The following is a 15240-nucleotide window of genomic DNA, read 5'->3' as shown; positions in this document are numbered from 1 at the left end:
TTTTGTTTTGTAACTGGCGAACTTCAGCTCTAGAGCTGAAGTATTTGTTTGTAACTGGCGAACTTCAGCTCTAGAGTCTTAGTTTACACATCCACTGATTTTAACCAAAGAAAAAAGACTGTTTCTCTCTGTGTGCTTTTGTGCGTGTATGTGAAGTGAAAAAGAAGTTTCAAATGGACCTAATTCAGGGTTCTTTTACTAATACTGCTCTGATTCTATAAACCCAATTTGTACTGTAAGTCCATTTTTTATAAGAGAACTACCCATAGGTCATTAAGCAGTAGTGGCAGTAGCAGCTGCTTGATTCATTGCTCTTAATTAGTCATGGATTTCAGAATGGATTTCAGAAAGAGGTTGAGGGTGGATATAACTTTGAGGAGGAGAAAAAGAAGGAGAAGGAGAAAGGGGGCTGAAGTTGTTTTAAAAGTGGGTACAAGTTAAAAAGTTTTTAAAAAATCGGTATATATTAAATGGGGGCGACCAAATAGGACGCCCCGTGCAATTTTTGCGAATAACCGTAACTGTCCAAAGGCCCAAATGGATTATAAATTTTACTCAACAAATTGTAGAAATATGACACATTTTGGGGTAATCTTTAACCCTTGTTTGCCTTATGGGCAAAACTTCAAGGTCAAAAGTTAAAAGTATTGCTCATAGGACAAGCGGCGGGGGGGGGGGGGGACACTTATTAAATTTGAAGTTCTACCCATAGTGCATGTGAAGACAAATATTCAAGATTATCACTTTGAGGCCTATTTGTGTACTTCACCCAATTTTACTTCTATTACTTCAGATTACTTCAGAACTAAAGTTTATATGTTATATCAATAAAGTCACAGAATACCATTTAGTTAGTTGGTGTCTTTCGAGACGATTCAACAATTTAGGGCAATTAAAGACAACAAGATCTAAATTTTAAACAAATGTATTGGATAGTTATAACATGCAAAGTAAAGATTATTTTTTAAAGGTAAAGAATAGTCACACTATACAAATTAGGCAATAATAATGCCATGAACAAAATGCATGGAACTAAGACCATTATTACAACTAAATAGTATATCCGTACGACTTAAAAGTTCAAGTTTAAGCTGGGTTTAATGCTATTGTTTAAAGTAAATGTGCCAGCTCTACTTAACAAGGCTAATCAAATATTATAATTAAGTAATCTTTTTGTTCAATCAAAGTGTTCACATTATGATTTGGTATTATGGTTGTTGTGTCTGCTGCCAGATGTAACAATTTAAACTTCACCCTCTCCTCCAAACAAGGAAACCAATCAATAGAGAGAAAACTAAATAAGAAAATAGGGTGAAATTTTGAACAAAATTAATATAGCAAGAGTAAAGAAAACCAGCTGTTTATGACACCCAAAATAGCGGAAATTTCACTTTAAAAAAATGAAAATAGCTAAGAACTTCGTCGCTAAATCGCTCGTATCTAACAAAAAAATTTCATAATCTGTCGCTAATCCGTCGCTAAATAGAATTAGCGATAGATTTTCTGTTTAGCAATAGAATTTGTTCGTCACTAATTCTTATTTTTTAATAATTTTATATATGATCATGTTTGCCCATGTATGAATTGCATACAACTCTTCGTCGATGGGTGGGACTCTACCAAAACGCATGCAACATATGTAATCAATAGGAGCGCCCCTATCCACGCTTCGGTTGTATCGGTATTAATAAACACAACTACTTAATCAATTGCATCCCTTAAATTAATGCAACAATTATTTAAACTACTAATGTTTTGTATCAATAAGTGGTTAGAAATTTTATTGGTGGGTGGTTGGTTGGTAAGTCAAAAATTAATAATAATAATAATAATAATAATAGTAATACTAATAATAATTCAATAATAATAATAATAATAATAAACCAAAATAAATTTTTATGGAAGCTTTTAGTATTAAACTCATAAGATAATTGGATGTACATTCAAATGCAATCTTCCATAGATCTGTTGAATAATAATTTAAGAAGAATTATCCATCATTGAATCAACTTCCTAGATATGCAATCTTCGTAATTAAGATAAAAAATCTTTCAAAGAACACTCAAACCAATTGTTGGACTCCAAGTAACCTAATGAGCTGGAAGTAGACAGCAAAAACCAAGACTTTGTACTTTAATGTTCTTTACTCAAATAACCCCCCCCCCCCCCAAAAAAAAAAGTTAGAGGAAAAGTTAAAAAACAAATAAAACATGATACCATTAAGTTAATGCAACAATTATTTAAACCATTAATGTTTTGGATCCATAAGTGGTTACAAAGAAAACTTGCATGCCTAAATTGCAAGTTTAAAATATGTAGATAGCATGATAATTGCAGCCTTTTGGTAATAGAATAACATTTATTAGTCATGTTCCCTAATTATTGACAAGTTCATGAACTTACACAACAAACATTAAGGTTTATATATACTTGCAGATTTTGCAGAAAAAAGATCTACTTTGTTTGTTTTCAGTTTTTGTCTGTACTTTTAACAATTCCATGTTTTGAATCTCCAAGACAGTAACAATTGGCTTTGCAAATAATGCAATTCCTCATCCAACATCTGCCCATCATATTGTCTTACATCTGTTAGATTAGGTTTCACTTCTTTTCATGTCAACTTTTAACTGTTCTTTCTGAGCTCAAAAACTACATAGTCAACCATTTTTTATTGCTAAGAATGGTGTCGGGACAGCTTGCGCATCTAAATTATTTCAGTGGATACTTGTTATATCACCAGCACAAGTATCAGATAATTCTGTCCAACTAATGCTTAGGCAAATGATAAGAAATTAATCACCTAAGATATGCCCATTATATTGTCTTGCAAGTTACATCTATTAGATTAGGTTCCACTTCTTTTCGTGTCAACTTTTAACCAATAAATATTCTTTCCGAGCTCAAAAACTACATAGTCAACACGGTGTCGGGACTCGGGTAGCTTGCGCATCTAAATTATATTATTGGATACTTGTTATATCACCAGCATAGGTATGAGTAACTTTGTCCAAATAATACTTAGGCAGATGGTAAGAAATCATCTGATTTTCAAAGTTTTTATTCGCCTCATTGATCGCTAGGTTACAATATAGTCAACGGCTTTGAGGACTAAAATCAATAATATGTACAATATAGTGCATCTTGATCTAGGTCAACATGTGCTTACATATTTCTTAAATGTTTGGGATTTCATTAATTACTTCCAAGAAGTTGGAAGCACATCATAGTGATTGAGTATTAAAGAAATTAACTAGTTCTAATAAGAAGTTATGCTATGACCTGTTAGTCCGTCAGTATTATCAAAACTGCCTATATTAATTATTTGCTTTGACAAGAGATTGTCAGACAGAAATAGTGTCTTTTTAAAATAAGGTTTTAGGCACATGCAACAAGCAAATTATGAAACAAACAAGGATCCTTTGAAAATCAAAATCAAATATACTCTCTCCTAGCAATGGCTTAAATGCTAACACACAAAGCTCTAGTCACAAGGTAACTGCGTAAACAAGAGACTCTAGTCAAAAAAAAATTTCTTTCATTCAATTCTATAGGCGAGATTGGAGGTTTGGAGACAAACCTTGGAATCTAATGGTTTCAAACCAAGTAGAACCAAGACAAATTACTTGGAGTCACTATTAGAATTCCTGTAAAAAACGACCAAAAAATAGCGACCAAATTTGGTCTATGGAAAAAAGCGACCAAAGTTGGTCGCTAAACTAGCAAAAATAATAAAATAAATTGTGGAAACCAAATAGCGACCAAGGTTGGCCGCTAAAGTAGTCAAAATGTTGGCTGGATTGGTCAGACGTTTACTGAGATTAGCGATCAATATTGGTCGCTAAAGTGGGACCCGCTTACAAAATTTTAATAATCATATTATTATTTTGAAAAAACTATAAAATATAAATATATATAATATAAAATTGGCGACCAACGTTGGTCGCTACATAAAGGCAAGAAAGGTAGCGACCAATTTTGGTCGCTTAACTGGGTCCCAGTTATTCAATTTTAATAATTATATTATTAATTTAATTATTATATGAAATATAATTAAATCTGATTTAAATTTAGCGACCAACTTTGGTCGCTAAACTAAATTCATGAATAAATAGCGACCATAATTGGTCACTATTATGGTCAACAATGGTCAAAACTAAAAATCACTTTTGTATTTACTATGTACAACAACAACAAACAACAACAACAATCCAGTGTAATCCCACAAGTGGGGTCTGGGGAGGGTAATATGTACGCAGACCTTACCTCTACCCGAGGGGCAGAGAGGTTGTTTCCAGGAGACCCTCGGCTCAAAGAGGCAACAAGAGACACTATATTAGTACTATCAATAGACTCATAATAAAACAACATAAAATACCATAAAATCCATAACATAACATAAATACCATAAAAAATAAAGTAACAGCAATATAAGAGATATAGGAAATACGAGAAAGATGTAAGGTATTAATACACAACAGATAAAGCCCATCATCAGTAGTTGATCAATAGCATCCTAAGACTAACTCCTAACTGGCTAGTCTCACTCTAGTGCGCTGTAAAAAAGACATCACAATTTCCCCTAACCTACAACCTTAATGCTCGATCTCCACAATTCCCTGTTTAGGGTCATGTCCTCAGTAACCCTAAGTCGCGCCATATCCTGCCTGATCACCTCTCCCCAATACTTCTTAGGTCTCCCTCTACCTCTCCTCGTACCCACCACCGCCAGTCGTTCACACCTTCTCACTGGTGCATCAGTGTTCCTCCTCTGAATGTGCCCGAACCATCTGAGTCTTGCTTCCCGCATCTTGTCCTCCATGGGGGCCACACCCACCTTCTCTCGAATATCTTCATTTCTAATCTTATCCTTCCTTGTATGCCCGCACATCCACCTCAACATCCTCATCTCTGCATCCTCTGGATGTGTGAGATCTTCACCGGCCAACACTCGGTCTCATACAACATAGCAGGCCTAACCACTGCCCTATAAAATTTACCTTTCAGTAACAGTGGCACTTTCTTGTCACACAGGACTCCCGACGCTAACCTCCATTTCATCCACCCCACCCTTATACGGTGTGTGACATCCTCGTCGATCTCCCCGGACCCCTGAATAAACGACCCCAGGTACTTGAAACTACCCCTCTTAGGGATGACTTGAGAATCAAGCCTCACTTCCACTCCCGCTTCCGTCGGCTCTGCCCCAAATTTGCACTCAAGGTATTCCGTCTTCGTTCTGCTCAACCTAAAACCTTTGGACTCAAGGGTATGTCTCCAAACCTCTAACCTCTCGCTGACGCCACGTCGTGTCTCGTTGATTAGGACTATGTCATCAGCAAATAGCATGCACCATGGCACCTCCCCTTGAATATGATGCGTTATAGCATCCATCACTAGGGCAAATAGGAAAGGGCTGAACGTAGACCCTTGGTGCAACCCCGTAATAACTGGAAAATAATCGGAATTGCCTCCTGCTGTCCTAACCCGAGTCTTAGCTCCATCATACATGTCCTTAATCGCCCTAATGTAGGCAACCGAGACCCCTTTAGCCTCTAAGCATCTCCATAAGACCTCCCTAGGAACTCTGTCGTACGCTTTCTCTAGATCGATAAACACCATGTGGAGATCCTTCTTCTTATCCCTGTATTGTTCCATCATCCTCCTAATAAGGTGGATAGCGTCTGTGGTAGATCGCCCCGGCATGAACCCGAACTGGTTGTCTGAAATAGACACCGTCCTTCGCACTCTCATTTCTACCACTCTCTCCCAAACTTTCATGGTATGACTTAGTAATTTAATACCCCTATAGTTGTTACAGATCTGGATATCGCCTTTGTTCTTATACAACGGGACCATTGTACTCCACCTCCACTCTTCGGGCATCCTATTAGTCTTGGATATAACATTAAGCAACTTAGTAAGCCATTCCAAACCTGCTCTACCCACACACCTCCAAAGCTCAACCGGAATTTCATCTGGTCCGGTAGCTCTGCCCCTTCTCATCTTACGCATTGCCTCCATGACCTCATCGACCTCAATGTCCCGACAATCACTTAGTTCATGGGGGCTGTCGGCGTTCCTCAATTCACCTAGTACAATATCCTGATCCCCTTCCTCATTTAGAAGTTTATGAAAGTAGGTCTGCCATCTCCTCTTAATCTGGTCATCCCCCAACAAAACTTTGCCGTCCTCATCTTTTATGCACCTCACTTGGTCCAAATCCCGAGCCGTCCTCTCTCTCACCTTAGCGAATCGGCGTAACTTCTTCTCCCCGCCTTTGTTCCCTAGTTCCTCATACAAACGAGCAAAAGCTGCCGTCTTTGCCTCCGTCACTGCCATCTTTGCCTCCTTCCTAGCTACCTTATATCTCGCAATGTATTTACTATGTAAATAATATAAATGTAAGTCGTTAATACTTTTGTAATACAAGGGATGAATAGTACTACGAAGCGGGCGTGTGTGTCTATATATACAATATATGTACTTACGCTATACTATGCACTAAGTATAAGTGTATGAGGTAATACCGTATCGAATACAGCTTATATATATACATAATATGTACTTACGCTATATTATGCACTAAGTATTAGTGTATTAGATATTACCGTATCGAATACAGCTTATATATATATAATATATGTACTTACGCTATACTATGCACTAAGTATAAGTGTATGAGGCAATACCGTATCGAATACAGCTTATATATATATATATGTACTTACGCTATACTATGCACTAAGTATAAGTGTATGAGGTAATACCGTATCGAATACAGCTTATATATATATATAATATATATGTACTTACGCTATACTATGCATTAAGTATAAGTGTATTAGGTATTACCGTATCGAATACAGCTTATATATATATAATATATGTACTTACGCTATACTATGCACTAAGTATAAGTGTATGAGGTAATACCGTATCGAATACAGCTTATATATATATAATATATATGTACTTACGCTATACAATGCATTAAGTATAAGTGTATTAGGTATTACCGTATCGAATACAGCTTATATATATATAATATATGTACTTACGCTATACTATGCACTAAGTATAAGTGTACTAGGTAATACCGTATCGAATACAACTTATATATATATATAATATATGTACTTACGCTATACTATGCACTAAGTATAAGTGTATGAGGTAATACCGTATCGAATACAGCTTATATATATATAATATATGTACTTACGCTATACTATGCACTAAGTATAAGTGTATGAGGCAATACCGTATCGAATACAGCTTATATATATATATATATATATAATATATATGTACTTACGCTATACTATGCACTAAGTATAAGTGTATGAGGTAATACCGTATCGAATACAGCTTATATATATATAATATATATGTACTTACGCTATACTATGCACTAAGTATAAGTGTATGAGGTAATACCGTATCGAATACAACTTATATATATATATAATATATATGTACTTACGCTATACTATGCATTAAGTATAAGTGTATTAGGTATTACCGTATCGAATACAGCTTATATATATATAATATATGTACTTACGCTATACTATGCACTAAGTATAAGTGTATGAGGTAATACCGTATCGAATACAGCTTATATATATACAATATATATACTTACGCTATATTATGCACTAAGTATAAGTGTACTAGGTAATACCGTATCGAATACAGCTTATATATATAATATATGTACTTACGCTATACTATGCACTAAGTATAAGTGTATGAGGTAATACCGTATCGAATACAGCTTATATATATACAATATATATACTTACGCTATATTATGCACTAAGTATAAGTGTACTAGGTAATACCGTATCGAATACAACTTATATATATATATAATATATGTACTTACGCTATACTATGCACTAAGTATAAGTGTATGAGGTAATACCGTATCGAATACAGCTTATATATATAATATATATGTACTTACGCTATACTATGCATTAAGTATAAGTGTATTAGGTATTACCGTATCGAATACAGCTTATATATATATAATATATGTACTTACGCTATACTATGCACTAAGTATAAGTGTATGAGGTAATACCGTATCGAATACAGCTTATATATATACAATATATATACTTACGCTATATTATGCACTAAGTATAAGTGTACTAGGTAATACCGTATCGAATACAGCTTATATATATATATATATATATATATATATATATATATATATATATATATATAATATATGTACTTACGCTATACTATGCACTAAGTATAAGTGTATTAGGTAATACCGTATCGAATACAGCTTATATATATATATATAATATATATGTACTTACGCTATACTATGCATTAAGTATAAGTGTATTAGGTATTACCGTATCGAATACAGCTTATATATATATAATATATATACTTACGCTATACTATGCACTGAGTATAAGTGTATTAGGTAATACTGTATCGAATATAGCTTATATATATATATATATAGGATATGAATTGAAAGCTTTAAACAATTAAATTACTTTAAATTCAATTTAAAATTATATATATTAAATTGAATTAAAATTAATTGAATTTTTTAAATTGAATTAAAATTAATTGAATTAAATAAATATAAATTTTAAATTGAATTATAATTAATTTAATTTTTTTTATATAGCGACCAATGTTGGTCGCTATTCTGGTAAAACGGTCAGAATTTAGCGACCAACTTTGGTCGCTATTTTGGTCAAAATAGTCAACACATATTTGGTACCAAAAATAGCGACCAAGGTTAGTCGCTTTTTGTAAAAACAGAGTTAAAAACGGGTTTCCCCTCCCATCCTCTTATTTTCTTCAAAAAATTCCCCAAACCCTCTCTTCTCTCTCTCACACTCAAACCCCCCCCTTCCGTCTCCCTCTAGCAGCGGCGCCACCGACGCCCGACGGCGGCAGCAGCAGCTCCATCGGTGTCCTCCACTGCCCAGCTTGTAGGTTTCTCTCTCCTTTATTTATTTTTTTCCGAAATAGACTTATTTTAATTTGTTTAATTCCTTCTAGTTTGAACCCTAAAAATTAATTTTTCTTAGCTAAATTAAATCTATGATAATTGTTAGTAGCTAAAATATTTGGTTTTACCTATTAATTTGGGCAAGAAATGGTTTGAAGAGAAGAAACTCTAAACTTTTAGGGTTTATGATTTTTTCTTGTGAATCGAACTTTTTACGGTATAAATTGAACTTTTAGTTTAATCTTGATTAGTTTATAGGTAGATATTTAATATATACACGTGATAGTATATATATTTGGATTTTCTCTTAAAGTTCAAGACAATGTTAATGTTTAACGCCTTAAGCTAATCGTTGCGTGGCTCTTGTTTGAGTACAACGAGTCACCCACATAGAGGATAACTAACATTAGCCGTGTAATAATGCTTGAAATAACAATGAGTTGAACCGTTAGGATAAAACTAGTTTAGTTATAAATAGAAATTTTAGGATATGACTTGAAGCTTTTAGGATATGAGTTGAACTTTTAGGATATGACTTGAGCCTTTTAGGTATGAGTTGAAGCTTTAGGATATAAATTAAACCTTTTAGGTATGAGGTGAAGCTTTTAGGATATAAATTGAACTTTTAGTTTAAGTTTAAACTCGTAGGATATGAATATAACTTTTAGGATATAAATTGAACCTTGAATCTTTGTATTGTCTTGATAGTTTAGTTATAAATAGAAATTTTAGGATATGACTTGAAGCTTTTAGGATATGAGTTGAACTTTTAGGATATGACTTGAGTCTTTTAGGTATGAGTTGAAGCTTTAGGATATAAATTGAAGCATTTATGTATAAGTTGAATCTTTAGGATATGACTTGAACTTTTGTGGATAAGAATTGAACCTTTTAGGATACGAGTTGAATTTTTAGGATATGAATTGAACCTTTTAGGTATGAGTTGAAGCTTTTAGGATATGACTTGAACTTTTTACGATATGAGTTGAAACTTTTAGGATATGAGTTGAACTTTTAGGACATAAATTGAACCTTTAGGATATGACTTGAACTTTTAGTTTATGTTTAAACTCGTAGGATATGAATATAACTTTTAGTTTTTAGGTTTTGTTCTTGTGAATTGAACTTGTAGGATATAAATTGAAACTTTTAGGATATGAGTTGAATTTTTAGGATATAAATAGAAATTTTAGGATATGACTTGAAGTTTTGTGGATATGAATTGAACCTTTAGGATATAAATTGAACTTTTAGTTTATGTTTAAACTCGTAGGATAAGAATTGATGAACTTTTAGTTTTTAGATTTTGTTCTTGTGAATTGAACTTGTACGATATAAATTGAAGCTTTTATGTATGACTTGAACTTTTTACGATATGAGTTGAAACTTTTAGGATATGAGTTGAACTTTTGTGGATATGAATTGAACTTTTAGTTTTTGTTTTGGAATTTTAGATTGTCGGACGATTATTAGAAGAGGTTGATGACGTTATTAGACATGCAATAGAACTTCTACCAAGAATAACTAAGACACAGTACCTGGCAAAGTGTGCCTTTAATTGTTCTTCTCATTAGCGACAATGATGATGAGAAGGCAATGACATGTGTTTCAAATAGTGATGGTGTAGGTATGAATTTAGTATTTCCTAAGTAGATAAAAGAAGAGCTTATAGAGTAATTTTGTACTTCATTTTCCATGAGGAAAAGAAGTTTAATTGAGAGTGACAAGGTTGATGAAGACCGAATGTATTCCGTGGGTCATTATAGAGTCTTATGATCCTCACTTTATGGGAACTACCATGACCAACGGAAAACATTCCGTCTTCATCAACGTTGTCACTATCAATCAAACTTTTTTTCCTCTTGGAAAGTGAAGTAGAGAATTCCTCTATAACCTCTTTTATCTACTTAGGAAATGTTAAATCCTACCTTTACCATCACTATTTTGAAACACATGTCGTTGCCTTCTCATTATCATTGTAGCTATAGAGATCAATAATTGATCAAAGACACACCCTGTCAGGTACTGTATCCAAGTTATTCTCTGTATCCAAGTTCATCTCGAGTAATAGTACCACGAGGATAATCACCAAAGCCACCAGACAACTTTATGATGCCAAAGAAGCAAGATGAGCTATTCAATGAAACTCGTATTGTAAAGAAAAAGAAAGAGGCTGATTCAGAAAGGAGGGTCGAGCCTCGACTATATACATGTAAGTTTTTTACTTTTGCATTAAGTATTTTGATTTACTTTTATATAAATTTTGATATACTAATTCAATATATATAATTTTTCATATAGGTTCGCTTCACATGCAACTGACGTGGGGGAATTCATATGCAGTTAACCACCTAATGAATCGGGTGAGGCAATCCAACTTTCGGACTAGGATGCTGAAAGAACACTCCTTGAGTACTTTATATACTTTGAACTAGACAAAAAAACTTAGTTCTATTGTGTTAGTTCTTTTTAGTTCGAATGGGCTTATAATAAACGTTAACTTAGTTTTGTTAGCTTAATGTCTTAGTTCTATTGATTGTTGATTTTAATTGTTGTTGTTGTTGTTGCTGGCATAAAATGCCTGTTTAGGATGTTTGGTAAGCTGGCAGGTGGTGTAGCTGCCAAAACAGGCAGTTTCTGCCAAAAATATACCAAGAAAAGCGACCAACTTTGGTCTCTATTTGGTCGCATTTCACTATAAAAAAAATAATTTTCTGGGCAATAGCGACCAACCTTGGTCGCTACCTGCCCAGATTTCTATTAAAAAAATACAATTTCTGGAAATATAGCGACCAATGTTGGTCGCTTATCTTTAAAAAAAATTAAATTCTTGAATTTAGCGACCAACTTTGGTCTCTATTGTCCAGATTTTAAAATATAATATTTGGATTAGAGACCAATGTTGGTCGCTTTCTAATGATTAATGATAAATTGAAAATAACGTATTTCATATGTAGAGACCAACTTTGGTCGCCAAATTTATATTATTAAATTAATATAGCGACCAAAGTTGGTCACTAAAGTCAAAATCAGAATATTTGGCCCTTTTAGCTTAGAGACCAAAGTTGGTCGCCAAAATAGCGACCAACTTTGGTCCCTGAATAAAAGGGACCATCAATATAGCTACCAGGCGTGTTTGGTCGCTTTTTATTCCATAAGCGACCAACTTTGGTTACTTTTTATGGTCGCTTTTGTCCGGATTTCTAGTAGTGAGTGCAAATTTAGTGAGACCCATGATGCAGATGTAGAGGTTAAGTTTGATACTCAAGTTATCCCCAAGAGAGCGAGTTTTAAGTATCTAGGGTCTATTATCTAGGGTAACGGGGAGATTGACGAAGATGTCACACATCGCATCAGAGCGGGGTAGATGAAGTGGAGGCTCACTTCCTAATATTATTCGGAAGAATGGAGTCCTCGAATCAAAAGGGTTCAAAATCATTGCAGAAAATGGAGTGATGAAAGTATGCTCCGGTGCACTAGTGGTAATGAAGGCCAATCGGAAGAATAATAATATGTACCGCTATCGTGACGGTACAGTTATTGGGACAATGACAGTGACATCCAGTGACGACAAAGAGGCAGAAGCAACCAAGCTATGGCACATGCGCTTGGGACATGCTGGAGGAAAATCCTTGAAAACTCTATCAAATCAAGGATTGTTAAAAGGAGTAAAGCCTTGCAACTTCGAGTTTTATGAGCATTGTGTCAAAGGGAAACAGACAAGGGTTAAATTTGGTACAGCAATCCATAATACTAAAGGCATTTTGGATTATGTACACTCTGATGTTTGGGGTCCTTCCAAAACACCTTCATTGGGTGGGAAGCACTATTTTGTAACCTTTGTTGATGATTTTTCCCGAAGAGTGTGGGTGTATACAATGAAGAGCAAAGATGAAGTGTTGGGAATTTTTCTCAAATGGAAGACGATGGTGGAGAATCAAACAGGCAAGAGGATTAAGTGTATTCGCACAGACAATGGAGGTGAATACAAAAATGATCATTTCAATAAGGTTTGTGAAAATGATGGCATCGTTCGACACTTCACTGTCAGACATACACCACAACAGAATGGAGTGGCATAACGTATGAACCGGACCTTGCTGGAGAAGGTACGGTATATGTTGTCCAATGCTGGCTTGGGCAAAGAATTTTGGGCTGAGGCAGTTACATATGCATGCCACCTCATTAATCGCTTACCATCTGCTGCTGTTGATGGCAAGACACCATTTGAAAAATGGTATGGAAAGCCTGCTGTAGATTATGACTCTTTGCACGTGTTTGACTCAACTGCATATTATCATGTGACAGAGTCAAAATTGGATCCAAGGGCAAAGAAGGCTATTTTTATGGGAATTACTTCTGGAGTCAAAGGATATCGCTTATGGTGTCCTATGAAAAAGAAAGTAATATTCAGCAGGGATGTTACCTTTGATGAATCTGCTATGGTAAATAAGGTAACAGAAGATACCAAACAAAATGAAGGTGCTTCTAAGCAGGTGGAGTTTGAGGGAAAATTTATTTTTCCTACACAAGAAGCAGAGGAGGAAACAAATGAAGATTACCCTCTGGAAGTAGAGCCAGTAGAGGAGATTCCAACTCAGGAACCTCAACAACAACTTGAATCAATAGCAACCAGTAGGCCAAAAAGAACAATAACGAAACATGTTCGTCTCATAGAGACAGTTGCTTGTGCAACCTCAATTGTAGCTGATGATGTTCCTACCACTTATAAAGACGTTGTCCAAAGTTCAGAAGAAGATAAGTGGAGGATTTCCATGAATGATGAAATACAGTCCCTTCATCAGAATCATACATGGAGATTGGCCAATCTCCCGAAGGGAAAGAAAGCAATTGGGTGCAAATGGGTATTTGCAAAGAAGGAAGGATTTCCTAACCAAGTAGATGTTCGCTACAAAGCAAGATTGGTGGCCAAAGGATATGCTCAAAAGGAGGAAATTGATTACAATGAAGTATTTTCTCCAGTTGTAAAACATTCCTCCATTAGAATTATGTTGGCTTTGGTAACACAATTGGATTTGGAACTAGTTCAGATGGATGTAAAAACTGCATTTTTACATGGAAACTTGAAGGAGGAAATCTACATGACTTAGCCAGAAGGATTCAAAGTTGCTGGAAAAGAAAATATGGTGTGCAAACTTGAAAAATCATTGTACGAATTAAAACAATCTTCTAGACAATGGTACAAGCGATTTAACGAGTTTATGTTGCGGCAAGGGTACACGAGAAGCAAATACGATCATTGTGTGTATTTCCGCAAGCTTAAAGATGGTTCCTTTGTATAGCTTCTCTTATATGTTGATAGCTTCCAAGAATTCGGAAGAAATTGATAATTTGAAGATTCAACTGAAGAAGGAGTTCGAGATGAAGGATTTGTGTGAGGCAAAGAAAATTCTTGGCATGGAGATAATTAGAGATAGACATTCAAAGAAACTCTGTTTATCTTAAAAGGAATATTTGAAGAGAGTACTTCAACGTTTTGGCATAGATGACAAGACTAAGCCAGTTAGTACTCCACTTGCTTCCCATTTTAAGCTAAGTACTACTATGTCGCCAATGGATGAAGCTGAACGAGAGTATATGTCAAAGGTACCATATGCAAATGTTGTTGGTAGCTTGATGTATGCAATGGTTTGCACAAGGCCTGACATTTCACAAGCTGTTGGAGTTATTAGTAGATATATGCACAATCTAGGGAAGGAGCATTGGCAAGCTGTGAAGTGGATTCTACGGCATATTCATAATACTGTAGATGTCGGGTTAGTTTTTGAGCAGGAAGACAATCAGTCTGTAGTTGGATATTGTGACTTAGATTTTGCGGGTGATCTGGACAAACGAAGATCAACTACTGGTTATGTGTTTACTTTTGCAAAGGCACCAGTTAGTTGGAAGTCTACTTTGCAGTCGACAGTTGCTTTGTCTATAACAGAGGCAGAGTACATGGCTATTACAGAGGCTGTGAAGGAGGCAATTTGGCTTCAATGATTGCTAAAGGAGCTTGGTGTTGAACAAAAAGGTATCACAATTTTTTGTGATAGTCAAAGTGTTATTCAATTAGCGAAAAACCAAGTTTATCATGCAAGGACGAAGCATATTGATGTTCGGTATCATTTCGTACGAGAAATCATAGATGAAGGAGGAGTCACGGTGAAGAAAATTCATACTACGGAGAATCCTGCTAATAAACTGACAAAGGTGGTGATTGCGATCAAGTTTCAACATTGTTT

The 15240-nt window shown here is 34.9% G+C and overlaps 1 pseudogene; it reads left to right on the top strand.

The window, feature by feature from the left end:
• LOC142172782 (U-box domain-containing protein 1-like) overlaps positions 1–15240 on the top strand; it is a 175313-nt pseudogene that overhangs the window by 85515 nt on the left and 74558 nt on the right.

This window comes from Nicotiana tabacum, chromosome 18 (genome assembly GCF_000715075.1).
Source record: "Nicotiana tabacum cultivar K326 chromosome 18, ASM71507v2, whole genome shotgun sequence".
Taxonomy (NCBI): Eukaryota; Viridiplantae; Streptophyta; class Magnoliopsida; order Solanales; family Solanaceae; genus Nicotiana; species Nicotiana tabacum.
This window is presented reverse-complemented; position numbering and strand designations above follow the sequence as displayed.